This window comes from Corapipo altera, unplaced genomic scaffold (assembly GCF_003945725.1).
Source record: "Corapipo altera isolate COAL_440 unplaced genomic scaffold, ASM394572v1 326, whole genome shotgun sequence".
NCBI classification, from domain to species: domain Eukaryota; kingdom Metazoa; phylum Chordata; class Aves; order Passeriformes; family Pipridae; genus Corapipo; species Corapipo altera.
In genome coordinates this window covers 2,376,137-2,389,059 of record NW_020884945.1, presented here as the reverse complement: position 1 = coordinate 2,389,059, position 12,923 = coordinate 2,376,137, and the positions used below count along the sequence as shown (strand labels likewise).

Sequence of the window (12,923 nt, the reverse complement as noted above, 5' to 3'; positions counted from 1 at the left end):
AATGCTCCCCCCTCGTTCAGCTTCAAGGCAGGGGAACAACCACCATGAGCTGACAAAAAAGAAAATCAGTACTGAGTGGGAGACAGAGTTATTCTCCTGCATATTTTCTATACTTTTCTATATCTTCTATACTTTCTTTGAAAGAAATGTTCTGAAGAAAACAGGAAAACCTGACAGAGAGCCTCAAAACCTTGCTCTTTGTGGCACTTCCCCCAACAGAGGAGATTCTGGTTTCTAATCTCATTTTGGGTGGTGGTGGGATTCCATCTCTCTCCTGCTGATACTGCCTTCAAAAACCTCACCAAGGAGCCCTCAGTTTGCCTGAGTTCAGACTGCCCCTCGGGCCAGCGGGTCTCATTGTACCTCGTCTCATCCCCTGTCGTGTCCTCTCCAGCAAGGACAGGATGACACAGCCATGCAAACGTGAGCAGATCTGGGATGGCACCCAGCTGTGGCACACGAGGTCAGCATGTAAAACATGGATATGCAAGACTGTCTGTGCAAATTTGCTTCTCCTGCTCTTGGGAGAAGAGAGGAAATAAGGCTCCTGGGGTAATAACATTTAAAAACAGATTCAAAGGAAGAGTTTGAGGATGAGAAGTAGGGCCGGGACCACAACATGTTGACAGCAGCACCTCACCTCTGGCTCAGATCTGGACCCAGAGCAGTAGCAAGCCAAGAATTTCCTGAGACATGGTTTATTGCTGAGCCTGGGCTGAGCCTGACACAGAGATCAGCGGCACGGTCACCTCCTGCCCTTACAGCACAACAGGAATGACAACACCTGAGCAGAAACTGAAACTGCTGTCTGGACTTGAAGGGGGTCCTGTCTGAACAAGAATGTGCAAATAAATCTGCACCACCGGCGTTAAGTTCTCCAGGTGAGCTTCAGGGTTGTCAGTACAGGACTCACAGAATGGGCTGGGCTGGAAGGGACATTAAAGACCATCCAGTCCCACCCCCTGCCATGGGCAGGGACACCTTCCACTAGCCCAGGTTGCTCCAAGCCCTGTCCAACCTAGCCTTAGACACTTCTAGGGATGGGACAACCACAGCTTCTCTGGGCAACCTGGGCCAGGGCATCACAACCATCAACCCCACTGATTTCATATTATCATTATGATATGTGAAATACCCAAAGAAGAAACACATAGAGATGTCAGGACAACAGAATCCTAAATACTGTTTGATGCAGCATCATCACATTTGCCATCAGCAGAGAATAGGGGATGAGGTCAGGGTGGGCAGAGAGGGCAGAAGGTAAGGAAGGGCACAGGCTCACTCCATAATTCATAATACCAGATGTGTCTACTGCTCCTTCAATCCACCACTTCCTGCAGACAAGATGTCAGAGAAGAGGTTAAGGAGGATCTGTAGGCACAGAAAATATTCCTACAGGAGCCTGTTCAAACCACTTTCAGTGTACCATGAGTAGGCCTGCAAGCGTTGGGAACACAGAGCAGGATACTCCCCAGAAGACACAACAGGTGGTACAGAGACAGAGACCGTAGGACCAAGGACCACTGTGCAAGAGCAGGAAAGAGGAATCCTAGGAGAAGATTGAATTCAGGCAGACTTCCACAGGGATTTGCAAACTGGCTAAATGGGTGTCAGGGGACTGAGGACAAATTTGCTGTACTTGCTTAGCTGGGTCCTGGGCACCTCCTGGAGACAGGTTATCACATTGAGCTGGGCCCTTCCATGGTGGGGAGGCTCCAGGATGGGTCACCTTACAAGGAAGATCCAACTAAGTCCTACCCCGAGTCAGGGCTCTCGGCAGCACTGACAACAGGCCCAGAGGAACAGAGTGCACGTGTCCCCCTTCCACCCCCAGAGTTTCCATTCGGTGCAGATGATCTTATAACAAGATCGATGAATCCTGATATAGCAGCACTCGAGATAAATGTTGCTTCAGAAGGGCTCTTGTGTGAGTATTTGGAGTGAAGAGGAGCTTGGGAGGGACGAATGATGAATGTGAAACAACAGAACATCACCAGCTGCTGGAAGCACTGTACCACCTTTTGTACAAACACACCTTTCAGGGTGATACTTGAAACTACCTGCAAAATTGTTTATTTTCAAGCCTACTTTCCACTGCCTTTACAAAAGCTCTTTGCATCCACACAGATGTGTATGGATGTGTCTGACACAGAGTTCCTGTGTCACTGGCTCAGTGTGCTCCTGCAGCTCCAGATCAGAGGCATCCACACCTCACAGGTGAGCACAGCTCCTCATCTCCAAGTGGGTGAGCGTGGGCTCACCTCCTTCCTGAAAGGCCCAGGTTCTTCAGAGGGATACTCTCCAAAATCCTGGGCATCTTGAACCTCACGTTGTGGACCTGCCTGTGCCTTGGAGCATTACATGGGTTTAACATCTCCAAAAAGACCACGACAGGCTACATCTCCAAAATACCTCTAGTCAGGCCACAACCACGTCAACAGGAAAACAAGCATCCTGGTGCCTCTCGAGACAAAGCTGCCAGAGCACTGCCCAGTGCAGCAGCACGGGCACCAGAGCTCACATCTCCAAAGGGTTGGCAGCACGTGGCATGGAGCAAACCCAATCCCTGCAAAGCCAAGGGACAGCTGAGAGTGAGGCACACCAGGGCACCATCTGAGCAGGATACACCACCTAGAATGGTGGTGTAGCACCTGCACTGCCTAGGACACAGATCCATAGACAACAGCTTCTTCAGGAATTTGATTCCCACAATCATGTAATTTTTAAATTCCACATTGACTTTAATTAAAAAGAAAAACCACACACACACACAAAAAAAATTTAGGAATCTTCCCCTACATGCTCTCAGCTCTGGCTGGCACAGTGAACAGTATCAGGAAGGGGAGGGAATGTTTATAAAATGGTTTTAACCAATTCAGTTTTAAGGCAATCTGTGCACAGTGGCAGAGGCAGCCCTGACTGCAGCAAACAGGGAGCAGGCTGGATCAATGGCAGGATGGAGGTGGGGGTAGGAAAGCAGGAGCAGCAGACTGTGGCATTGAGGCTGATAGCTTTGGAGCAATTTATTCAGTGAGAAATCCTGCCCAGAGCAACACAGGGGTCTGTGCAGGGAGTACGGCAACGCCTCAGAGGGAGGTAGTCCCCAACTCCAGAGAGGATTAATACCAAACACTTCAGGAAAAGCAGGAAACTCTCCTTCTCTTACAAAAAGAAAATAAATAAATTATGGATTCATGGATCCAATCAGGCCCTCTGCAAAAACAAAAAAAGCTGCTGAAGAAACATCACACACAAAAAAATACCCAGTAAGACAAAAGCTCCAGGGCTGTTGCAGCATCGCTGCTGGGACAGCTCCTCCTTGCAGCCCACACCCTCAGGGCTCCTGGCCCTGCCACCTCGCCCCCAAACAAAACCCTGCTGCCAGCATTGGGGATGGGTTCTTCATTTCCTGTACCAGTGACAAGCGAAACCCCACGGAAAAATTTCCAACCCCTTCTCCAGCTCGATCTCACATCACTTCAGCAGCAAAGCTTTACCTGGAGACAGTGTTCCCTCTCCCTGGTGGCCTCCATCCATGCTTTGGATGAATATTTAAGGAGTGGACAGGGAGAGCTGATTTTGGGATAGAACGAAGGCAAGTGGCTTGCTGGAACCCGGTTTTGACAAATGAGGGGAAGAATCGCGTCCGATGGCTCCGCACGCCCCGCGACGCAGACTCGGGAGCTCTGGATCTCCATGCAGACAAAATTTGCTCGGAATCGCTCCTGCAGCCCAAGGATAATGCGATGCTCTTTCCACATCCCACAATCTCCATGCCCAAGCACATATGGTCTGGCTAAATAAGAAGCCTTGGAAAGGCTGTCAACAAGACTAGAGGAAGGTGTGCATCTGTGCAGAAACATATGCACACCCCAGCACTGCACAGTGAGCCATGGAAAGGGTCCTCGTGCCCAGAATCCCACCAAAACCTGCCTGAGTCCAGTAGAACTGGACCAGGGACACCATGGTTGCCACTTTCCTTTGTGCTGCATGACTGAAAACCCGTTGTTCTGCTTCCAAGGAGCCTCTTGCCAGGGAATCTAAGATGCTCCCCATATTGGTCCAGGATTTCACAGGATTGCTGCTCCGGCCCTCGTTTATAGACCCACTTATGTGTTTGTTTCAAAGTCTGTACTTTACGTTCATCTGTGAAAATCTCCCCCGTGGTACTAAAAGCAATGGAATAATCTACTACTTCAACCCTCATCCCTCAGAGAATTTTGCAGTTTAAAAAAAAAAGAAAAAGAAAAAAAGAAAAAAAAAAAACCTGGTTGAATTTGATTAAACCTTTGGAATCTCTCCAATATTTCCAGTTATTCCATCTGTAGAAACACTCTACTGGCACTTGGCACATTCAGAGCATTAACTGCCTTCTAAATCAGCAGCAGTTCTGCCTAACAATTTGGCATTTGCACAGTGCCTTGTAAATCACCCACCTTACATCTCTGGGTACGAGGACTGAACCCTCCAAAAAGCCCATTACTGCCTCGGAGAAATTCTTCAGGAAGAAAATACCTTCTTATGGGCTTGTCTCTTGACAAAAAGAGGGGGGGGGTGGCATTCAGTGGGTAGAGTACTAACACCGAGGCTCATGGTGTTACTATGGCAGTAAAATGAAACCCAATGCAGCCAGCTGGTTGCTATACTGCTATTAGAGCTGCTTTTCTGTTTTTGACCTTTCTAGAACTCTCCAAAAGGCATTAATCTGTACAAAACCCAACCAGGATCCCAGGCGTGACATCAGGTGAAGGTGTTGGTGCCGGGGTCCTCCTGGTGGGCTCCATAGAGGAGATGATTCCCATTCTGTCGGCCAGGATTTGCTTGTTGTTTCATTTATTTTTTTTTTGTAAGTCAGGAACCAGGCTCAGAACAACTGCAGCTCCAAATCAAGCCGCAAAGCAGCAGGAAAGCACTCAGCAATATCAGCAGTGATTTGTGCATTTCTTGGTTGCAAACAAAGAGTGGAGAAGGTCGGTGTTGTTACCTCCCGCTTCCACGGCGCCTCTCCTCTTTTGTCTACCCAAATCCTTGGAGGCTAAAAACCTCCCCTTCCCAAACAGCTCCCGGCTCTGAGCTCTTCTGAAAACCCTTTCTCCTTATCTTTATCCACACCTGACCCTTTCTTATGCCTCCCCATCGACAAAGTCTAGGGAAATCATCAAATTAAGCTCCCAACTCATGCCTTCTCCCTTGCCTTTGCCTCAGACCTTGTTTCCTGCTGCTGAGCTGTGCTCTGGTTAGTGGGTCCTTCCCACCATGGATTTGGGCTGTGAACCGTATGAGGGGAGGAAAAAAACATAAGGAAGAAAAGAACAAGGCAAAAAAGAAAAGAAACACATGCAGTTAACTCTCCTCCTCCTCCTGTCCTTTGCTTCTAAAATCTGCTATATTGATTTGTACACGTACTGTGACCCTGCAGTGTCAGAAATCCAGGGTCACCTGAGGACTTTGAGACGGTCACTGTGCCCTGCAGTGGGACTGCCTTGGAATCTGACAGCAAGACCGAGTTCAGAGCTTTGTGCTTAAAAAGGGCTGCCCAGGACAGTCAGGGCTGGAGAGGAATTTCTTACCTCTTGTTTTGCAGGTGGAGATCCAACACAAGGAGCTGAACTGCTCCAGGCCTGTCCCACTACAAGAGGCAGTAATTCCAGCTAGTTTACTCATCATCATTCTTTTAGAATTAGTGGCTTAGTTAATGCTCCCCATGCTAACATTTAAAAGAATTGTATTTTTTCCATTCTTTGGTGTTCTGTACTCTTTTCTTGCTTGGTGTCTTTTTTCTTTTAACTTCAAGGAAGAATAATTTCCCTTGGCTGCAGTTAATTGCACCAAGCAGTAGTGAGGACCCACAGTCTCCTTTGCCCATTTTTAATCAGTTCATCAAGCAGAGCAGGGTCCCATCCTACACCTCACCATGGATCAGCAGGATCCTGTGCCCCATCCATAAGTCCAGGGTTTGGGTTCTGAGGCACTTAGTGTTCCCCAGCAAATGGCTTAACCCACTGCTCTGCAAGGAGCTGCTGGGGACTGGGTGTCACTGGGACCCCAAAGGATGCTGCTCCCCCAGAGCTCAGCAACACACCCAGCATGTCCCTCGTGCTCCCAGCCCAGGCCCTGGGTGAGGTGCAGGGGCTCCAGTGCTGCCCTGGTACAGAGGCTGGAGCAGGATAAAGGATCCTGAAGCTTGGAGAAGGACAGTTGAGCTCAGGTAAATGCTCCCAACCAGGGCTGGGAGAGTGTGGCCAGCACTGGCTTCTGCAGCCACCAAAAAACCAGCTGAGTCTCGACTCTGTGACCACTCTGCACATGATGAAAATGTCTGCTCCCTCACATCCCCAAACCCTAAAAATAATAAATAACTAGAGCTCTGCCTGCAGTCAGCGATGCATACGAGATGACTGCCTTCTCAACACGAGAGCAAAAGGGCAAATGAATCACATTACACTCCATGAATAAAAACAGAGTCTTAATGCAACAGCGACTTAATGATTCTGTCTTGGATGCAGGAGAGTTTGGCCTCATTGTCAGAGGTGCTGAGCATCCTAAGTCCCCCCTCAGCCCGTGGGGACGGCCAGCACTTTGGCACCTTGGGGCTGTCCCATGTTCCACCCATGCTGAGGAAATCCCCCCACCTGGCAGGGAGGCTTTCCCTGAGGTTTGGGAAATTAAAAGCTGTTAGCAGCTGGCCTGGGCTAAAGACCTCATATCTCAACCTGCTGCACCCAAATCCATGTCCGGGAAGGTGGATTAGGGTTTGCAGCTCTGTTTGAACTGTGCTTTTACTCCCTGCAAAGTGAAGATGAGCAAGTCCTGCCCGTGATGCTGCCCTTGGAGCAGAGTGCAAGCCCTGCACTCTCCAGAATGTTTACCACTGGCACCAGGAAGCAACCAGGGCATCTTCCCAGCCCAGCTGGCATATTCCCTATGCAGGAGTGGAAGGGGACAGTGGTATGAGCCTCCCAAAATGGAGAAAAGAGCATTTCCACACAACCCCGTTAGCAAGGTGCTCACAGAGCTGTTATGGAAAAACACATGTGGAGGGACAGCAGAACAAAACCAAATCCCACTGACATGGCATTATTGGGAATGGGCTTCTGCACAGCCCAAGGCTGCCAAGCAGCAACACAAGAACACAGGGAGATCAGGAATAAACTCCTCTGGGACCCTGCCGGGGTGCCGAACATGCCACCTCCCCTTCCTGAGCTTTCTGGGCTCCCTGTGGCATTTAAAACCAATCTTGTTCCCGCTTTGTTAGGCAAACCTCGCTGTTCTCTTCTAAACATCCCCTTACACTGCTGGAATTTCCCATAGGAAGCTCCAGTGTCACATCCCTGTCACAGTCAATGTGCCATCAGTGCCAACATGCTGCACTCCGCCCCGGCAGCAGCAGGAGGGAGGAATGAAAAACCACCCCACCTTCCCTATTTTCCTATATCTGTTTGGAAAACACATCCCAGAACAACCTCTCCAAAACAACATCACTCCTCTGGCAAACAAAAAGGAAGTCAAAGGCAAACTATTTATTGTCAAACCCTCTTCCTTGGTTGTAAAATACTGCTTAATTTTATCCCTTAGGCATCTATTATCTCATAGCCCATATTATTTTTCCAGCTATTACTGCTGAATTTTCCCCATCCAGAAAGTCCGTACAGACACCAGCCAATTTCCGTCTTGGCATAACTGTTTAGGAGAAACAAGCAGCTGTTTCACTGGGGTCCTAAAGAATAGAGGGGGAATCGATGCTTCTCTGTCCGTGAGCTGCCCACAAGAAACCTTGGAGGAAAGTCACGTGTTCTCTGCCACCAGCACTGTCACCCTCCCAGGGGACCCTTGGTGATCAGGGCATCCTGCAAAGGCAGGGAGGAGAAGCTGGGGGAATCCACCAGACTCCTCATTTACAATCCCCCTCTGTGGTAGAAATAAAACATATTTATGCTGAGCATAAATATGTCTTTTTTTTTTTCTTTAAGTAAAAACTCTGATTTTTAGTCAAAGCTTAAAATAAAAAGTAAAACCTATGGCTAATGGAATCTGCTTGTCAAAATGCTTGGACTGCTTCTGTCTCCCATTTTTGACAGAATTTGTTTTACCTCCTGTTGGCTTGGTTGGGTTTTTTTACCAGCAGAGCTTCTGTGGGGGCTCAAAATTCTGCAAAATGCTAACACTGGCCATGTAAGCAAGCACAGGACCTTCTCAAGGAACAAAGTCCACAAGCCTCATTTTATGGAGACCTTGGCCATGTGATTACTGCTGTCAATTGGCACAGGAAGGACCAGCACACACCTGACAGAGGTGCAGGTTTGCAGAAGAGACCCCAGGAAACAATCTCTGCTTCTCAGACTAACCCAGACTGTAGCACAGAGCAGATAAAAAATGGCAAACAAGCCCAGAAACTCTCACTAAAAATATATATGATTGAAGCAATTAAGTAATAAGCAAAATTGCAAAATAATGTATACATTATTTTGGCATACAAACGAGCCAGAGTTCCTGGTGAAAGCTGTGGAAGACAAGGTGTGTCTGCGTGGGTGAGGTGGACAGAAAGCTGGGTGTCCATCCTGGTTTGCATTCCCGTGAGTATTTTCCATGCAGAAGTATGTCAGAGAATCAGAGAACACCCTGAGCTGGAAGGGACCCACAAGGATCATCCAGTCCCACTCCTGGCCTTGCCCAGACACCCCAACAACCCCCTCTGTCCCTCAGAGCTTTGTCCAAACCCTCCTGGAGCTCTGGCAGCCTTGGGGCTGTGCCCACTGCCCTGGGGAGCCTGGGCAGTGCCCAACCAGCCTCTGGGGGAAGAGCCTTTCCCTGAGATCCAACCTGACCCTGCCCTGGCACAGCTCCAGGCCATTCCCTCAGGTCCTATTGCTGGGGTAGGGATGTAATTCAGCCGAATTCCAATTTGGGTTAAACAGCTGCTGACACCATTTTCCCTTAAGACATAGCTATTTACAGTAGTCTTGGGATACTGGAGCTTACTTTTCATGCCATGCCTGCACGTCCAAGGACTTCCCAGTGAGTGGGCAGAAAGGGATTTGTGATAACAGAGAGGAATAGGAAAACGTTCCTTAGGGACCATGCAAAGCCTAAGAGAACTCAGCACCTGGCTGTGGGGCAGAGCACCCCCCACATCCTCCTTCATTTAAACACTTTATTCCTGCTTCCAACAAAAGACTTTCCCGTCCTGGCTTTAGATGCTCAATTAAAAAAAAAAGCACCAGAGCTTTGCCACACTCCCATCCTGTCCAGTGGGTGTTCCCCCAGCAAACAGGAGCTGCAGGCAGAGGCCGCGTGGCAATGAGTCAGGGAGGCAGAAAGGCGTGAAAGCAGGATGAATGGAACGGCAATAAACCCGTAATATTTCAGCGTGGTACTGAGCTCCTGGATAACCTCCATCCATCAGCGTTATCGGAGCCTGGGAGCTCTCCAGGGCTGTGCTCACAGCGGGGCCACTGGCACAGAAGGGGCCGTGGCCACGCGGGTGCATCGCTGTGCCACGGGCTGAGGCCACCGTGAGCTGTGCCAGGGGCTGAGGCCATCCAGCCACTCTCCATCTCCAGCCCCTCGGATCCTCCTCCAGAACAACGAGGAAAACACTCAGGCTTTTACCAGGATCTCACCCGAGGCATGGGAGAAAACTGATGAGCAGCAAGTGCCCCAGGCCAGGAAATGGACCTGCTTGGGGACTCTCCAGGAAGGAGGAAAAGGGCTCACACATCTCGGGTCTGACCCCAGCAGCAAACCAGGTGCACTGCTTCAGGAACAGGAACCTGAGAAATATATTTAAAAAGGAAAGTTGTTCCCCGCGAAAAGCTGGAAAACAATTCAAAAGACCAAATCAGAAAAAGAAGATCCTTCTCAAGTCACCCTCAAAAACTCCAGTGCCCTTTCATTCCCCATTTCTCATGGAGGTACAAAGTGTGACAGCTTCTCTTTGGGGCAATGATGGGCAACCTTCCCCTTCTTCATATCCACAGAGAGATTAGATTAACATCACTAGGAAGCAGAGGATAGGGGACTACCTCAATCCTCTATTTCCTGGAGCATCAAGTACAAAATACACTCCCAGTCCATTTTTAGAAACAGCCACTTGTTTTTGCAGAAGGATCTAATGGCTGCCTGCACCTCCTGCCATCGCTGCCTGTATCTTGCTCCATCCCCTCCATCCTGGTGGGAGATCCATCCACGCTTCCACAGCACAAAGCAGCTGTGCACAGGCTCTCCCTGCATGTCAAGCTCATGGCATTACACAGAGAGCTGGCAGCCCCAAAAAACAGAGCTCTGCATCCCCCTCAACGACCTACAGCTTGAACACAGGTTGGGGCAACCTGTCCAGGCTGTGAATAAAAATCTCCACTCTCTCCTCCAAAAGAAGCTAATTCCCCATTAGTGCTGCAGCAAACTCAGGCAGTCAGCAAGAAAAAAGCTTTTTAAAGAGATATAACCAAGGATTTTTGTATTGAAACACACGCCACAGATGGTGGAGCAGACGAGGATTAATTCATGAATCATATTTCTTAAATGATACAATCTCTCTTTTCACTTCCATACTTTCCCTTTTTGACTCAGAAGCAGGGATTTAAGATGCCCTTCCCAGATATGAATTTTGCATGAACTAACACTGCAGGGGTAAGAAATAAAACCCCACAGCAGCAATAAACCAGAAAATCCAGATGTTTAAAGAGAAGATCTCACATGTAAGCGAAGGCATTTCCTGTCCATCTACACAAGAACACGTGTGAAAATGCAATATATGCAACCACAGAACTGGGGATGGGGTGGGGAAATGCATTCCCTAACATTTGGAGCTTACTAATGCTTCAGCCAGGGTTCTGAATTTCACGAAAGCTGATTTTCTATCTCCTCCTATTTTATTCGCCACCCTCGCAGCAAAAGAAAAGCCTTAAGAGAAACATTTGTACCGAAAGGCCCTCCCCGCTCTGCCAGGCGGGTTTGTCCCTCCCTCCAGCCCCCATCAACGCCTTCCTTCGGAAAATCCCGGCACAGGCACCGCCAGGCTGCTCTCCAGGAAAAGCTTGTGGAGCCCCCAGAACCGAGGGACTGCAGAAACCAACAGAAGGCAAAACATCCTGCCCCGTGCACACAGAGCCCCAGCCCAGCTGAGAGAGGTTTGAAGCGGGAGAGAGAGAGAAGGAAATGACACGAGAGCTCTTCAGCAGCAGGAGACTCCGATCTCCCAGCTCCTGCTCAGCTGGGAAGCTCCTTCAGACCAGCCAAAGCCATGCCAAGCCCCCACCCTGTGCAGAGCCACTGTTCCCACCCAGGTAGGAGCAGAGATGGATCCAGGCTGAGAAGAATCAGTACCAATACTCCAAACTGGCGGTACCAACATTCCAAACCGCCGGCACGCTGCCCTTCTGGGCACCTTCTCACCTGCAATGCCTTTCTTTCACCACCAAATCAGCATTTCAGTCATTTTTTCCACTTCGCACACAAAGCAGCTGTGCATGTGCTTAACAGCTTCTTTACACAGTCCTGCACATACTATTGTGGCTTTACACACAAAATAAAGGTAAAAAAACTTACTTACCCTTCAATTATTTCAACCTTTCCCTGCTCTGTGTGTGACGTGGGCTTCTCTTTTGGTTACTATTTCCAGATTTGGTCTTTGGGTAGGTGAATGGAAGAGGAGAATGAAAGGAGTTGTATTTGATGACGATGAAGACTGCAAAATAAAGAGAAGCATTTCAGTCAGAACAGTCCTCTCTATACATACAGATCAGATTATATTAAATTAAATTAGTGACACCTACATAAATGCTTCCTACTGTTTTTACGCACACATACAAATATCACAACTGTCAAGGAGAATGTGGCTGTCAGTGATACGGCAGGGGGGAAAAAAGAGCAATTTCTAAAATGGAAGGAGAAAAAGGAAATCTAGGATAACAACCAGCATTTGAGCAGCAGCAAAGGGGCTGCTGCTGGTTTGCAGGAGCCCATGGAACTGCCCTGGGAGCACGGGAAAGGGCTTGAGCAGTGTGGAAGCACCACGGGCAGAGAAACTGCAGCAACAACCCCGACAAATGCTCTTCTGCTTCCCAAAATACCACATTGGCTTGTGAGAAAGCAGGGAAGGAGCTGAGTTTCAGAAGACACAATTCCCCCATCCCCTGGAACGATGGAAGGACTCCTAGAATGGGAAGGGATTAATAATTTGGTTGCTGTACCAGGAAGCACCCCCCTAAAAACCAGACTAATCTCCCACCATCTGCTTTAATAGCAGAATTTCTGCTAAGTGGTTTTCCCCTCCACAGCCCCACACATCCATGTAAACAGACAAACAAACCATTTGGCCTCCTGCAGCCCTGGCTATGCAGCTGCTCGGAGCAGGGTTGCTGCCTTTGACTCCATGCCAAGGCTGAATTCCTGCCATCCCATTTCCTCCTACACCTCATGCCCTGCTCCCGTGCAAACTCTTGGGGTGCCTCCCCAAATCCCTGTCCATCTTACTTGGCAGCCTGGGATCCTTAAATATCATTTCATTGTAACTGAGAAAAAGAACCAAGATGAGGAATGAGAGGAGCCGACTTCCATGCTATTATTTTTCTCATGGCAACTCTCCCATCTTCTGGATGCAACTGGCACCTCCAGCACTGTGAGCCCCAGCCCAAACACCAAAAACACGCCTGAAAAGCATGTTTACAAAATTACTTCGGAGATACCATGCCAGGTAGTGGAAAAAACCAAATCCTTGAGTCAAGGAGACTGTCTCTTCGGCTGGAAAATCACAAAGGCCACCTCAAGGAGTATATAAAAATACATGCTAACATTGAAGAGGTAAAAACATAACACTAAATAACACTTTTTATACCCAGATCAGCATTTAACACTTGCCCAGAGGCCTTTGATAAATCCCAGGTGCTTTAACAAAGCAAGGAAGCTTTTCACTGCTATTTAGC

The 12,923-nt window shown here is 48.7% G+C and overlaps 1 protein-coding gene across 3 annotated transcripts in view; it reads right to left on the bottom strand.

Moving 5' to 3' along the window:
- The window catches only part of NEXMIF (neurite extension and migration factor), a 172,460-nt gene that overhangs the window by 46,809 nt on the left and 112,728 nt on the right, over window positions 1-12,923 (bottom strand). For all 3 annotated transcript variants that reach the window (XM_027662395.1, XM_027662397.1, XM_027662396.1), the window contains exon 2: window positions 11,552-11,686. The gene's annotated coding sequence lies outside the window, so the exon portion shown is untranslated. The remainder of the gene's footprint in view (window positions 1-11,551; window positions 11,687-12,923) is intronic.